The 15,523-nt window shown below is 45.5% G+C and overlaps 1 long non-coding RNA gene across 1 annotated transcript in view; it reads right to left on the bottom strand.

Moving 5' to 3' along the window:
- Positions 1–1,818: 1,818 nt before the first annotated feature.
- LOC149864523 (uncharacterized) overlaps positions 1,819–15,523 on the bottom strand; it is a 134,730-nt gene continuing 121,025 nt past the window's right edge. The window contains exon 3 of the long non-coding RNA XR_016442601.1: positions 1,819–1,942. This is a non-coding gene — a long non-coding RNA (uncharacterized LOC149864523). The remainder of the gene's footprint in view (positions 1,943–15,523) is intronic.

Below are 15,523 nucleotides of genomic sequence, written 5' to 3'. Positions count from 1 at the left end.
TCAATGTTTTGTTTCAATATTTTGCCACTTCTAATCTTGATTCATTTTGACTTGTATATGTTATATTATGTTCTCATGTTATATTTAATATTTTAACATAAAATAATGGTTGACACAAAATTAAATCAAAACTCAATCATTTGACATTATTGAAATGAAATGTTTCAGTTGTACCAAACTGGAATTCCTCAGAAACTCCATTTCGCATGAAATATAGTTTTATTTTTATTTTTTGTTCCAATTCTGATTTGGTTTGGAAATGCCAGTATTTCCTGAGAAATGGAAATTATGATTTTCAACCAGCTCTATATCTGCTGAAATATTATAAATGCCTGTCTATGGGAAAGATACTAGGTAATTTTTTTTCTGGACTTCAACAGTTTTAGAAAGGTCTCTATTTTACAACCTGAACTTCAGGTAAAAATAACCAAGAAAGAATTTTATAATACCTCTGAAGTTTAGGATAGAGGTACCTGTAATACTTAAGCATCTAAACTTATCAGGCAACCAGTTGTTTGCACAGAATGAAGTTAGTTTTTAAAAGTTTGATCCAAAGTCTACAGTGAGGATCTAAAATATCCCAGGTGTTCGTCTAACCTACTACACTGAAAGTTATAACAGACTCCTGTTGGAAGTGATAGAGGGAAATTCAGGATCATCTGTACTCTTTTGAAAATACTATCCTCTTATTTTGTGCTGTTTTTCTTCTTTGTTTTATTTTTATGGTTTAAACAAATGTTCTTTGGAAGGTACTTACCAGTAATGTCACTTTTTTCCATCTGAAAACTATCAAACAGTCTCTTTCAAATGTTATAATTACAAAAAATGAAGAGCTACTTTCCCAAATAAACTTTCAGAACATTTGCTTCTTAAAATTCATAGGAAATTTCAACACATTCAGATATTCTTCACAAGCCTTTTTTGCATTTCCTGATCAACCCAGTTTAACTTAACTTTATACAAAAAGATGCACATGAAGGGAGGGAGATCTGAAATTATCAAGGCTGCACTTAAAAATGTCAGTATGCTTGGCATTTGTTGTTAAATTTAGCTCATTCACTCACTCTAGATGAACACAGAACTAAGCCAGTTGCTATTAAAAGTAGATGACATATTATGCAAATGCCAAATGTAATTGTGTGCAAAGCCTGCATTTGCTTGTATTAGTTATCTTTAATTTTAAGGGAAGGAAAGAGCCCTTTAAAAAGAAAAACAAAAGTGGAATACAAACACAATATAGAAACTATTACTTAGATTTTCCATGGTTTTCTGGCTGATGTCTTCTCAAAACATAATAATTTTGCTCACGAGTTGTCCCTACTAAACTCAATGAAAGAAAAGCCTGAATACAACAAAATGTTCTTGGCTTACAAAGTTCGTGTGATTGTGACCATGTTATGGTAAACTGATGGATAAAGAACAGGCTCTGGGTTATAATCTGGGCCAAGCAGATGTGCCTTAGAACTGTGTCTATTTACTCCAGAGCTAAAATTGGTCCTTACTGTGGCCTTGAGTGTGAACAGAAGTGAAGTGGTTGTGCACAAGAAAGAACAAGACCCATGTCACACTGTCTGGATCCAAACACAGTCAGAGCTATATATCTGATGTTTGCACCCGGGGTAAGTGGGCAGGGAGGAACAGAAGCAGGAAGGACACACTGAGTGATCAAATTGACTAGAGCAAAGGGAAGATGCTCTAGCTTTAAAGGGGTGTAACAAAATATTCCCCTCCCTTCCCCTTTGCAGCAGGTGGTCCTCAGTTTGCTTCACAATCTTGTCCCTGATGTACAAAGCCTCCTACCACTGTGGCCGATGGGCCCCGTGTGTTACCACATTCTTCTGGCCAAGCCTTGTGAATTCCAGTTGTTTGGACTCTGCTTCCCATTATGCCAGTGCCTTTTAAACTAAGTCCAATGTGACAACTCCACAATGAAAAAGGACATCTGGAAAAAAACCCACAGAAAATAGGAATGAGCCTTACTGAAGTACTGATGAGCAGTACTGTTGTTACTATTATGAGATAGCAATTGCCACACCATGGTTCTACTTGCAAGTGACCTGCCACTACAAGCCCTATCTTAGCCCCCATGTAAAATCCAGGAATGCCAGCCTCAGAAATGGTGAGCTAAGTCTGGGGCTACAGAAACATTTTCTACCCAACTTGTCCTAGTTGGACCAGGAGCTCAAGTAAAATGGCATCCGAAGAAGAAAGCCATTTACTGGGGCTCCAAACAGCTAGCTGTTGCCACTTTATAGCTAAAAAACCAAGCTAGACATCAGGAGAGAGAGAACATTTAGTTCACTGGATTTACCCTGTAGAGATGTAAGGCTTAGGGCCAAAGATTAGACTGATTTCCCACTGTAAAAGTAATGAATCTTCTAGCTGGTAAAGGAGGATGATGGAAATACATCCTAAGACAGAGGGGAAATTCATGGCCCACCCACCAGTTCATTAAGGGAAATCCAGTATGCTTCCTACCAGCTACTGAGAGATGGTTTGGAGGGGGCAACAGCTAGCTCCTCCTAGCTTTCCGGAATAGAGGTTTGATGGGCTTTTCTCACTTAGGACTTGTGGGAAGTAAATGTGATATTTTTTATTAGACCAAGTAAATAGTTGGGAAAAAATGTTCTTTGCAAACTTTTGGGCACAAACACCCTTCTTCAGGTACAGGGAGAGTTTGCTGATGTTCTGTGTGCTCTCCCCATGGAATAAAAGCTTTGGCTTTGGCTTCTATTCCACCCAGGAGAGCACACAAAACACCACCTACTCCTGAAGAAGGGTATTCGTACCCAAAAGCTTGCAAAGAACAATTTTTTCCAACTATTTAGTTGATATAAATAAAGATACCACATTTATGCAAAGAACCTTGTTTGCTTAAATCCAGATAGATACACTATATCCACAGCATTCTCTTTCCACCCAGGTAGATAAATACTTGCAACAGAAAAGGGAGAACAGATTTTCACTTAGCTCCACCACACAAATGTGAAAAAAGAATCTTGTATGTCTCTAACTATGCAAACCAGCCAAGAGAGAGTTATGAGGCATTTTCAAGAAAGTTTCCAAGACACCTGAAACTTTCATTGGGACTGATTGCAGATAGTCACTACTTGTATCACCAGTACTGTTGATTTACAACTCTAAAATTTACAGTAGAGCAATTGTTATAATAAAAACATTTTTGTAACCATTTTTAGGTCACACAACAATGCCTCCCAGAAGTTACGGAGAGCTGTGTTTCAAGTAGTGTAATAGTACACATTTTGCAAATATCAAAATATTGAAACACTCCAAGTTCTTACCAGAAATATTATCCTCTATAATTATTTGCTTCATTTGTGTCTTTGTCATTCTGTCTGTCACGCTCAAAAAAACATATTTGCACCCACGTTTCTGGACTTTTAGTGATTGACTTCAATTAGTTATGGTGCAGTCTCAGTATCCAAGCAAAAACTGTCCCTTAACACCCTTATTTTAACTTTAACCCATAACACACTTACCAAAGTGAAGCAGAGAATAGACAGCAATTGAACGCAGAAAGAATGGCAAGAGTAAGACAAAATGAAACAAATGAGCAAAGAGGACATCAAGGAAGAGATGCAATGGAAAGGCAAAGGGTTTGCAGAGATAATGGGTGAAGCAGAGACTAGACGACCATTGAATGCAGAAAGAATGGCAAGAGTAAGACAAAACGAAACAGATGAGCAAAAAGGACGCCGTAGAAAAGATGCAATGGAAAGGCAAAGGGTTTGCAGAGGCAATAGAAGACTGGCTGAAAGAGTAGACAACAAGAGATTCACTGAAGATGAGACTGAGGAACATAGTTGTGGATTGATGGATGTGGTGTGCCAATTTTGTACTCTTTAAACTTCCAAGCTGAAAGATGGTCATATGGTTTCATAGTTGGTAGGGTCGGAAGGGACCTGAGCAGATCTTCAAGTCCGACCCCCTGCCATGGCAGAAAAGTGTACTGGGGTCAAACGACCCCAGCAAGGTGATTGTCTAGCCTCCTCTTAAAGACCCCCAGGGTAGGAGCCAGCACCACTTTCCTTGGAAGTTGGTTCCAGATCCTAGCCGCCCTGACAGTGAAGTAGCGCCTCCTGATGTCTAATCTGAATTTACCCTCTGCCAGCTTGTGACCATTATAGCTAGTCACTCCTGGTAGTGCTCAGGGGAACAGGGACTCCCACAATGCCTGCTGGTCCCCCCTGACTAGTTTGTAACAGGCCACTAGATCCCCCCTCAGCCTTCTCTTGTGGAGGCTGAACAGGTTCAGGTCCCGGAGCCTCTCCACGTAGGGCCTGCCCTGCTGCCCTCTGATCATGCGAGTGGCCCTCCTCTGGCCCCTCTCCATGTTTGTGAGAAAGAGAGTGAGTCACAGGGCTCAAAAGCACACGGGCTAAACAAAGGATCAGTGGCCCCAGACCCACAGCTCCAAAGAGCCTGGCAGAAACCCTCCTTACCCAGGTGTTTCTGGAGGGGAGGGGCTGGGAACTCCAATGCTGGTATAAAGAGGAGCCTGGAACAGGCAAGAAGGGGGAACGTGGAACCAGAAGGAGGAGGATTGAGCCGAGCCACGCTGCAGGGAACCTTGAGAGCAATGTGGAGAGCCGGTAGGAGACTCCTCCAGAGACCGAGCTCCCCAAAGGGAACTAAGAGAGAGGACTGTTGACCTGACAGTACTTGGAACTGCTTGTTACCATGCTGGGAGCCAGCAGAGCCTGGCAAAGTAAGGTACCATAAAGCCTCTAATAGATGGGCATGCTAGAATTTTGGTACCATAAAGTCCCTAAAAGGGGCACAAGACAAAAACGGTGTCACAGATGAACCTAATGAGATAAAGGGAATCATGATGACCCCAATAAGAGGCTTGGGGAGAGCCATTAAAGAGACAGTAGTGGAAGAAAAGAGGGACTGACCTCATGACTGTCAATTTTGTTTGCACTCTGCTAAAAGGAGCTGGAACAATAACCCAGGCCAGGACTGCTTGATTTTTTTTTTTCTCTTTTTCTTCTTGGGATGGAGGTCATGTGGAAGTACCAAGTGGCCAATCAGAGACCGGTGGAACGAGCAAGGGTGTAGGGGTGGCAGAGCCCTCAGGAACGTGGGAGCTTCGTGGGACGACTATGAGACGACTAATAGAACTACACATCCAGGTTCTGAACCAACTCCTTTAAACACCAAGTCATGGCAGGCGAAAGTGTGGGTGTGTTGAACTCCAATTAGAAACTGTCTTACTCGAGTCGGCCGGCAGTAGCTAGTCCCAGTTCCATCTCCGCCTTGCTGAATTCCAGAGTTGTTGTCATAAGGGTAAAGTGCTTCTGCCTCCAAGAAGACCATTTCCAGAGTATTTGTGGGATTTGATGACAAATCAGAACAACAAGCATTACCAGAACTTTAAAACAAACATTTGATTGTACAACAGTGCATTGCCTGTTGAGCAAAGATCATTGTGACAAGATGTATGATTTCATGGACTGTATGGAGGATTGAATCCAAATGCACCATGCACGGAAAATCATCAGTGTCTCAGGAAATATCCAAAGGAGTTCAGAAGGGAGGCACTTGGAAACATTGGTGGATACCTTTCTGTAGAAGAAGACCAAGCAGAACAACTCAAGTGGTAATGACACAGTAGATAACAGAAATGTGGTACCCTATAACAAGTAGCCTATTTTTTCCCATCATTTTTTACAGGCTTTTACACTAGTTACCTTAATATTAAGTAGTGATATCAAGATTTGGAATGTTTTATTCTTAAATCTGGCTACCATAAGGGATACTCTAAAGGAAACAAAAAAGGTTGTAATAACTTAGGACTGATAAAACAATGAATGGAGCAATTTTCCATTTAAAAAAAAGTTCTTAATGGTCTGATCCCAAATCCATTGATATCAGTAGAAGTCTCACCACTGATCTGAATATGACCCCCAGGCAAACACTACTCTCCATAACTTCCCCTCACGGGTGGCATTATTGTATGATCTGGGAAGTATTTTTATTAATAGCCATATGGTCCCATACCTATTTTGAATTGCTCCTTTTTTCCCTCTGAAACCCAAAAAATTCAATTTTTTTTCATCACCCTCAAATGATATGGGTAAAGAGTAATAAAAAATGTGATTTTTACATACAGGATAAAAGAACTACAGGCAAAGGCCGGAGAATATGCCTTATTACTTGCCATATCACAACATTTAGAACAAAGAAGAAAGCTGGCAGCAGCAAGAGCAACAAGGACTGAACTGAGTATTTTCATAAAAAGGAATGTAAAGAGCAATAATGAATGGCATACACATTTTCCCCTGACACCCACACTGATTTCTCCCCCCTTTGCTTTTAAAGACCTTTTTGGCGTGACTGGGGACAGAGAAAAATGCTGTGTGTAGGGATAGAGCAGGATGCTTCCCATCGATATTAAAGGGATCAGATGACTAAATCCCCTCGCACAACACTTTGATAATGCACCCTTGAGTGTTACTTAGTAAGTGGGTCTGATTCACAGAGAGAACAAGTGAGGTAAGATGAATTTGAACTTTTGACCTATCCACACTGCTCTCTACTCCTTTTAGAGTTTTCATTATGTTAAAAGCAGCTTCCAATGAGGGTGGAAGGACACACAACAACAAAGCAGTTGACTGTACATCTTTTGCCTCTCTGCCAAACCTGAAAACAATTGCATTCCGCTAGCTTCCAACTGTGTGAAAAATGACATATTCCTTTAATACCAAGTACTTTTTAAAATGATGTGTTTTTGCATGTTTTAAGTCCTATTTTCAAATGATATTTGATGATTGTGAACTAGATCTTTTTACTTGCCTAAAGAAATCACAAAGGCCCACTTCAGAGGGGGGAAAAAAAGTCTGGGGCTTAAATGTTCACTACAGTTTTGGTGTCTAAGAGGAAATAGATTTTCAAAAAGCACTGAAAATCTGTCCCCAAAAATGATTTGTGCAAGTCTTACTAACTTCGCTGCTGCTGTCGCCTTCTAACTGCTCAGGAAATTCAGCTTGAAAGGTTGGGTGGATTTTAAGTTCTAAAAATACATTTAAGCCCCAAACTCAAATTTGAACCAACAGAGGCAGACAACCCAAGAATTGTCTGTGTCACAAACACCTACAACATTCAAGCTTTAGACAAGCTTTAGGCTTGTGGAGTAGCATTTCCCACTCCAGACCTGGATTTCTTGTCGTAATTTGGATCTAACTTGAACAAAATGTGTCTGTTTTGCCTAACTGATTCCATGAAAAGGTAAAAGTCTGCATGCATTCAATTACCTTTCCTTGTGGGGGCTTGTTGACACTGTGTGGTCGGCCTTATTTGTTAAAATGTCTTCAGTCCTCTTTAGAAGTGACAGGCTGGTTGATACAGGTGGATCACATTTAAGTACTTGAGGATTACTCTGCTTCTTCTAGTCAACAGAAAATGGGTGGCAGTCCCATACAAGAAAACCCCAGCAGGATAAATGAGCTGTGGGTTTGGGGGCAGAACAATAGAACTGCATACTATTAAATCAGACTCTCACTTGAAGGGAATTCAAATCAGATAACCAAATCCAACTTTGAGACAGAATGGGGGGAAGGGAAGGTGTGAAAAGAAGTAGAAAAAGAAAATGTTTCTATTCCTAACTCATAATTGCTGAAGAAAAGAATTAAACCAAGCCTTTTTGTAGGGGAAAAAGGGTATACAGTTAATAGTTAGGCACAGTTAACACTGAAGCAGATATATCAGGCAGCAAACCATGAATGCCGCCTACCCCCAGAGGCTCAGAGGGGACAGACAGCTCCTGCAGGTGACGCTAGCAAGTTGGCAGCAGGAGCATGGCAGTGGCAAGTAGGGAGCTCCCAGAGGTGGCTGCAGCGCTGTCAGCGGCAGGGAGGGGATGGCTAGTGCCAACCAGTGGCCAGCAACCAGCCACAGATGCAGCTGGCAGCGTTGGCGGCAGCCAGCAGCGCTTGAAAACCACCCACAGGCAGTGTTGAGGGAGGGAGGGAGCAAGTGGCAACCGCTTGCAGCCGCTGCTGGCAGTATCAGTAGTGCCTTTTCACAGGGGGTGCACCACCATGTTCAGAGGGTGCACGTGCACCTGCATGTACCCCTACACATTGCCAATGCTGCAAACAGAAGTATGCTTTGTGCTGCCATAAAAAAATTATGTCAGCACAAAGCAAAAACAAATGGCCAGATCATCCCACAAAATGTGGTATCAATTTCTGCTCTATTTTGCAGGGGTTGTCTATTTGTTTTAAGGCAGGAGAAAGTGGGCAGCCTGGAAATGCCTGTGCTTTCCAGCCATTCTGGCAGGCACTCCCAGGGTCCCTGGAGCCCCCAAAAGCACTTGCTTGGATTTTCCCATTTCCCAAGAAGCATCCCAGTTCTGTCCCGGGATATGCTTCTGCAAATGGGAAAAACCTGACTTCTGGGGCATGATACAGATTTGGTGGGTGTGCCTCTGTAAACAGAGAAACATAGAGTTCTCCAGTTTACAGAGGCATGCCCTGAATTTTGTCCTGCAGGACAACAGGCAACATTTATTTCACTTAGTGAAGTAAACCAGCTGTTCTGAGACACATTTCAGCACAATTGATCCACTTCATTTGGCAACTCATTTTTGTAGCCTAGATGCCAAATGTAATTTGGTCATACTACTGGGAGCATCTACAAGTTCATTTTAATGCACATTAGTCTATTTTAATGCACATTAAAGTGTCACTAAAAATCATGCTATTTATCTAATGTGCATTAAAATATGCTAATACACATTACGTATCACTTAAAAACTATAGGCACTTTTAAAGCTGCTCCGGGGGTGGGGAGACGGTGCTTTAATTAGAGCAACTCTGAGAGCCACTCTAATTAAAACGCTGCAGCATCTCATGTATCAGCATCCCCGCACTTCAAAATGGTGGCAGGGGCACTTGAATTAAAGCTTGTTCAATGAGCTTTAGTTCAAGCACCCCTGCCCCCATCTTGAAGTGTGGGGACACTTACACATGAGACATGGGAGGCTGCTGGAGAGTGGTAATGACCATGCTCCAGCAGACTCAATTAATCGATTAATCAAGCCTGCTCAACCATACTGTAATTACAGGACATAGGAGCAACCTCCATGCTCTTTAGTTAATGTGCATTAAGACAGGATAATGTGCATTTTCCTAGTACCTCATCACGGAGCAACTAGATTTGACGTACATTAACTGAAGCACATTAATGCACATGTAGATGCATCCACAGGAGCCTAAATGGGATACAGGTAGACTCTTTGGTGCCTAATTACCAAAGAGTGATCACAGACTGGCCCTGCTTCAACAACCACAAAACTAAGTAGACGCTACAGTAAGGCAGCACCTCCATTTTGGATTACTAAGGGCACATCTAGATGAGACGCATTAATGTGCATTAGCCTAATTTACTGCACATTATGGGCATGCATCTACACCTGTGTGTCCATAATGCACATTAACTTAGGGTAACCATGCCTAAATTTGACAGCTGCACATGCAGATATCAAATATAGGCACAATAAGTTAACACACAGTAATGCATGTGTAGATATAAGCTGGCACTAACTTTAGTGCCGGATCTGCCCTGAGCCAGTGCGGGGGGGCCACCCTAAGCCCAGCCACGGGGCCCCTGGCTGAGCGTCGCTCCTCCCCCAGAGGTGGGCTACTCTTTGGCAGACCCTAGCTGCCAAACTGGCCAAGACAGTTGTTCTGTGCAGGAGCCCAGCAGGCCCCATGTGCCCCTTTGGATAGGCCACAGAATGTCTCTTCCTGGCCTGTCCCAGCTCCAGAGCTACTGCTTGGCCACAGGTAAGTGTTCCAAAGGTCTGCAGCTTGTTGCACCTCTTGCCTAGCCCTGGGATCCCCCCAGTGCTGCTGCCTGGTTGTCTCTGGCAGAAGAGCCAGCACCGGCTCCCTGCTGCTGTTCACCCCAAGCTGTCTCGTGTCCTTGCAGGTTGAAGTGCCTCTGCCATGCAGCTCCCAGTCCCTGGCCATTCCCCTGTGCTGGGTGCTAATGCCAGCCATCCAGGGACAGCCACATGGGGACAGCCATGCGGAGGCTCAGAGAGCCAGCATGGGACAAGAATGTTGTTGTCCTCCTACCCATTGAGCCCCAGCCCTGTCCACATATGCACACCCTTGCCAACTACCAGGGCCCCCAGCTGGACCTGGGAGGAGGTAAGCAAACTTGTGGTACTCTGCGACTGTACTGACATGCAGAGGCAGTTTGTGCAGGGCAGGTGCTTGAACACCCACATTTATGAGGCACTGTTGGACAGGATGCAGGAGTGAGAGCACTTTTGGTCAGTGTGGCACTGCCACATAAAGGTTAAGGTCTTGCAGGCACAATGAATGGCCACAACCAAATTCAGTCATTGGTCTGGTCATGACCAAAAGTCCATGGCCTCCATGCAGAAGCTGACCCACATTTTGGTGCCCCGGGAGATAGACCACCAGCAGGGATGGCTTGCCAGAGGCTTTCGGTGCCTTGCACTGCCCCCCCCGCCCTTCCTCCTGAGATGCTACATTCACTGGCAGCTCAGAGAACCCTGTCCAGTGGCTGCCTCACCCTCAGCACAGCCCCATTCTGGGGGGTGAGGGGGTGGGGCCTGGCCAGACATCAGCCTGTCATGCATCATGAGCTGTGGATACCAGACACAGCTGGTCACCCTTGCCAACAGGGAGGTCCACACCAAACCACCAGCCTCACCAGCCCCAGACATATGGTAATTCCCACACTCCCAGTCCTTGCCCCTCCTGCTGCCCCTGCTCTTTGACTGGCCCACCTGCACTCCCCTCACCCCTAGTTCCTCTTCATGGTACACAGACAGGTGGGAGACAGTTCAAAACTTAATTGAGCAGCCTGTATCCCCACAGGCATTGAAGCTGGTGGGACTGTCCTCCTTGGCAGCAGGGGGCAGGGACATGTACCACTGCCACAGGTAGCCCTTCAGACAGTGGCAGAGGTTGTGGGACAGCCTGGGCTTGCCCCCCCATGCCGTTGTACCTTAAAATCCTGAACCAGAAATGGAAGTATGCCTGGTGCACCTGGAGGAGCAGCAGCAGGAAAGTGTAGTGACTTGGGCACTCCCCTCTCTCCCCTGCCTGCACAAACAGCTCATCATGAACCACCCAGGACACATGCAGCAGGGGCACACTCAGGGCACAGCGGTAGTGTGGGGAGGGCCAGCCCCAGGATGACTCCCCAGAGAAGTCCCCTGCAGGAAGGGTGGAGGAGTGGCAAGCCCCTCACCCCAGTTGTCCAAGAGTCCTGTGTACCCTGAGCCCAGGTGCTGTTGGTTGGGTGGCAATGCAGCAGAGTGGCTGGCCTTCAGAGAGGGAGGTGGGGAGGTGGGGACCTGGTGCTACAGCAAAAAGTACTGCCAGCAGCCTGGACTGTCCCATCCTGGGAAGGGGTCAGGGGAGACATGCTGCCTGTAGCCAGCATTCAGTGAGCCACTGGCCTCAAGGGAGCAAGTGGGGATGGGGAGCTTGGGTGATAGCTGCCTGGGCCCAAGCCTATCTGGCCAGTCTACCATGGTGCCTGGGCACCTGTGCATGGCTGACCCCTGATCTGAGGCTGAGCAATGCATCTTATCTCACATGAGGCCTCTACCCACTGAGGTCACTGCAGTCCCCAGACCCATGGAGGAACATCCAGGGGCTGGGGTGCTGGGCATCTGCCCCAGGGCCTCTTCAAAGCCCACCACTCTGAGTTTGAAGCCCCAAATTATTGTCAATAGTTTCCCACCTGTATATAGTTTTCCATCTGTAAGCAAGTTTTTTTATTGTTGGTGGGTAGGGAGGATGGCGGACGGGCACTGTTGATCGAAAGGGGAGGGATGGGAGCGGGTGCTGTGATGGTAATAAAGTTTTTTTCTTTCACCCATGTGCATGTCCTTAGCATGGTGTTGGGGGTGAGCAGAGAGCAGGGGTTGTGTGGGCGGCAGGGCAGGAGGGCTGGAGCGGGAGTGCATAAGGGGGTTGGCCAGAGCCTCCCACAGCTAGTGCCTTGGCCCCAGCTGGCAGGTTTGTGGCTTTCCTGAGCCCTGGGCATGGGGTATCTGCTGGAGCCAGCAGGGCCAGCACCATGGCCATCAGGAGCACAGGGCACTGGTTGTTGCTGGAAGAAAGAGAGGCAGGGACATTCCTGGAGTGGGGAGGTAGGCTGGGCAAGGAGGAAACTGTTGCATGCTGCCCTTGCAATGGGCATGTGGCTCCTGGACAGGGAAGGGGCTGGCCCAGGATCAAAGTTTCTAAGATGGTTGTCAAGTGCTGGCTTCAACATGCCTGCCAAGTGCTGGCTGCCATGTGACCCTGAGGCTGGAGCTCTTCCCAGTGACCACAGGGGCACATGGAAGCACTGGCAGGATTTGGGACTAATTTTAGTCCCAAGTCTGTGCACATGTAGACACCTGCCAAAAATTGCTTAATGTGCATTAGCTTAATGTATATTAAATTTAGTTGCACTTTTTTGCATGTGTAGACATGCCCTAAGTTCACTAGGTGACTAGACTTGGGGCTCTGAACATGCTCAGAAGTCATCCAGTTTGATCATATGGGTGCCTAAGTCTCACCTAAGATACTTTGTAATCCAAACTGGAACTGGCCGGTGCCCAGGGACACTGAAACAGCTCAATGTGGTCTAAGCACATAGAATTTGCACTGACAAAAGAAAGCTCAACTAAAATTCCCGTGGTAGAGCTGGCTTCTGGAGTCTCCATTAAACAGTCTTTGGTTAAAAAACTGAAATAACTAGGACTGTCAATTAATCACAGTTAATGCACACAATTAATATGCTAATTGATTCTTGCATTAATTTTTTAATGTGTTAATTGCACATGTGGCTTTGAACCTTGTGCCCGGGCTCCACTTCACCACCATCACAGCTGCCTCCAGGCCACCCAGTGGGGCAGCGGTGGTAGTGCAGAGGAGCTGCAGGGCAACCTGGGTGCAGACTCTGGGTGGCTCCAGCAGTGGCAGGGTACACACACAGACACAGACACACATGAGCAGTTGCAGCATGCACATAGCCAGAAACACAGCCCAGCAGCATGTAGAACAGTGCCCTGCAGGTAAGTCTGTGCGGGGGAAGATGCATGGGGGAGAAGCAGGTGTGAATGGGGCCCCGGGGCCAGGAGGAGTTGTGGGATGGAGCCACAGGTGGGTCATCTAGGGGATCGGGGGGAGGGTGGCTCCCTGCCGCTGCATGCACCCCCGGGGGTGGCACATGCCCCATGAATTTGTGTGTGGGGCAGAGGCAGGCTGCCTGCTGCAGGCTATGGCTCTGTGCCCTGCTACCTTTGCCCTGGGAACTGCGCAATGCTATGTTGTGCTTCCCATGACCCAACAGGCAGGAGATGCGTGGTGTGGCCAGTATGTGGCTCCTGGGGCAAAGGCCACAGGATGCAGAGCCCCAGCCTGCAGAAATTTTCTTATTGCTTGTAAATTTTCTTCAGAAGCAAGTTGGTAGCATTTACACCAAACATCTAATCCTGCTCCAGCTCTGGTGGGTAACTTTCAAAGACAGCTGGAGCTCCCATCCCACAGGAAATTCCATGGTTGCAAGTTTTGTTTTATCCCCAGTTAGGAAGAAAAAAGAAATCTCACAATTTTTATATGAAGTTCTGGGGGAAAAAATTACTTTTTGACTTTATTGAAATGTTCTGTTTCTAAAGGGCAGGAATACTTTGCTTTGAAACAAGTCAAAATGAAACAATTCAACTTTATTTAAATGAGCCATTTTGATCATTTCCCCTCAAATATTTCATTTGAGGAAGTCATAATGCTCCTGCAAAACATTTCAATATAAATCAATCAACATTTTCAAAAAGAAATAGAAAAAGCTCCATCAGAAAGTTTCCAGCCAGGTCTTTTCAATATGTTGTATTAGAAATGGTGATATTTTGCCCAAATTCTTACTTCCCCTAGGCTAGGGCCAGACATTACACATAAACTGGTTTAAGTGATCAGAAACAGGTTTAAACCTGTAACAGAACAGATGTTCAGTGCACATAAACCAGTTTGAGGATGGCTGAAACTGGCTTGAGATGAACCTGGTTGAATCAGTAGTATCAGACTTAACTGATTTGCCTTGAATTGGTTTATGCAGTGTGTGTCCCAGACCCCTTGCTGGCTTAAGATAAATCAGACAGCCATCAGCATCCTGGCATGCTCTGTGAGCTGAGCAGGAGCTCTCTACTCCATAACAGGGCTGGCCCTTCCCTTCTGCATTCCCTTGGCTGCAGCTCCAGCACAGACTGGGAGGCACAGCAGCATCTGCCTGGCTTCTTCCTGCTTAGCAGGGATTATTCCTCCCTCCCCTCTGCTTTATGCAGACACCTCAGCATTAGCTAGCAGACATGCCAGCTACAGTCTGTGCTGTGGAAGACAACCAAGGCAGACAGACTTTTTGGAGATAATCAAGAGGCAGTTTAATGTCCTTCCTTGGAAAAGCTGTTTAAGAAGAGCTGTTTGCTCCCCTCCTCCCGCTCACTAATTTCTGCTAAGCAGGAATTCCTCCCTTCCTCTCTGCCTTGCGGAGAGGTGTCTGTGTATTAGCTAGCAGACCACTTGCTGGCTACAGTCACTGTACTGAGTCAACAGGCAGAATCAGCAGGTAGCTGGTAATGTCCGTCTGTTGTTTTCTTAATGGAGTGATATGATAAACACTGAGTTAGGGGGGATAAACACTGTTATCAATTCCCTGCTGGGCTAATCAGAGTGTCCTGCCCAGGTCCTGACCACGCTCCCCTCAGCTCAGTACTGTGGAAGGGAGGGAAGGGCTGTTCTAGTGCTCTCCAGCTGTCTAGCCTGAGCCACTGCAGGCATGTGCCTGCATGTATGGGAAGTCTGTGCAGTTACAAACAGTGATTCAGCTTAGCCAGGTTAAAGTATCCTATAAAATCTGAATCAATTGAGGCTCAGGCTTTTTCAATGTCTGTCCTAGCCCTAAAGTTATTGGCAACATTTTCTGAGTACCATAATAAGGCCCTGTCTTTCCCTCATAGGAAAAAAATCTGCAAGTTCCTCCTCTGTATACATATGAACTACTCAGAACATCTGGAATACAATTCATCGTCTTTCTTTGTTTTACCATTGCATTCAGTTTCAGTTTAATTTCAGTTCAGTTGCTTTTTAAAACAAAAAAAAAAAAACCTCACTTTTTAAAAATATAAACAAGCATAAAAATTATCTCACAAAATTGTAGAATGTGTGTGTGTGTGTATCTATAGAAAGAGGATAGCAACATTGCTGCCAGAGTTTGAATTATATCCTACAGTCTTCAGCATGTGTGTGTGTGTGTGGGGGGGGTCCATCTCTAGATAGATACCCTCCTCATACACACACACACACACACACACACACACACACACACACACTGAGAACTGTAGGACATAATTCAAACTCTGGCAGCAATGTTGCTATGCTCTTTCTTTTTTACTTGCACTAGAGTCAAGCCAGCCTAGGGGGACAGGATTGGGCCCTAAATAATACTATGACAAATCAGCCCCTCTTTT

The sequence above is a fragment of the Crocodylus siamensis genome, chromosome 5 (assembly GCF_052110815.1).
Source record: "Crocodylus siamensis isolate JL-2025a chromosome 5, ASM5211081v1, whole genome shotgun sequence".
In the NCBI taxonomy this organism is placed as follows: domain Eukaryota; kingdom Metazoa; phylum Chordata; order Crocodylia; family Crocodylidae; genus Crocodylus; species Crocodylus siamensis.
Note: the sequence above shows the minus strand (reverse complement) of the source record. Positions and strands in the feature narration are given on the sequence as shown.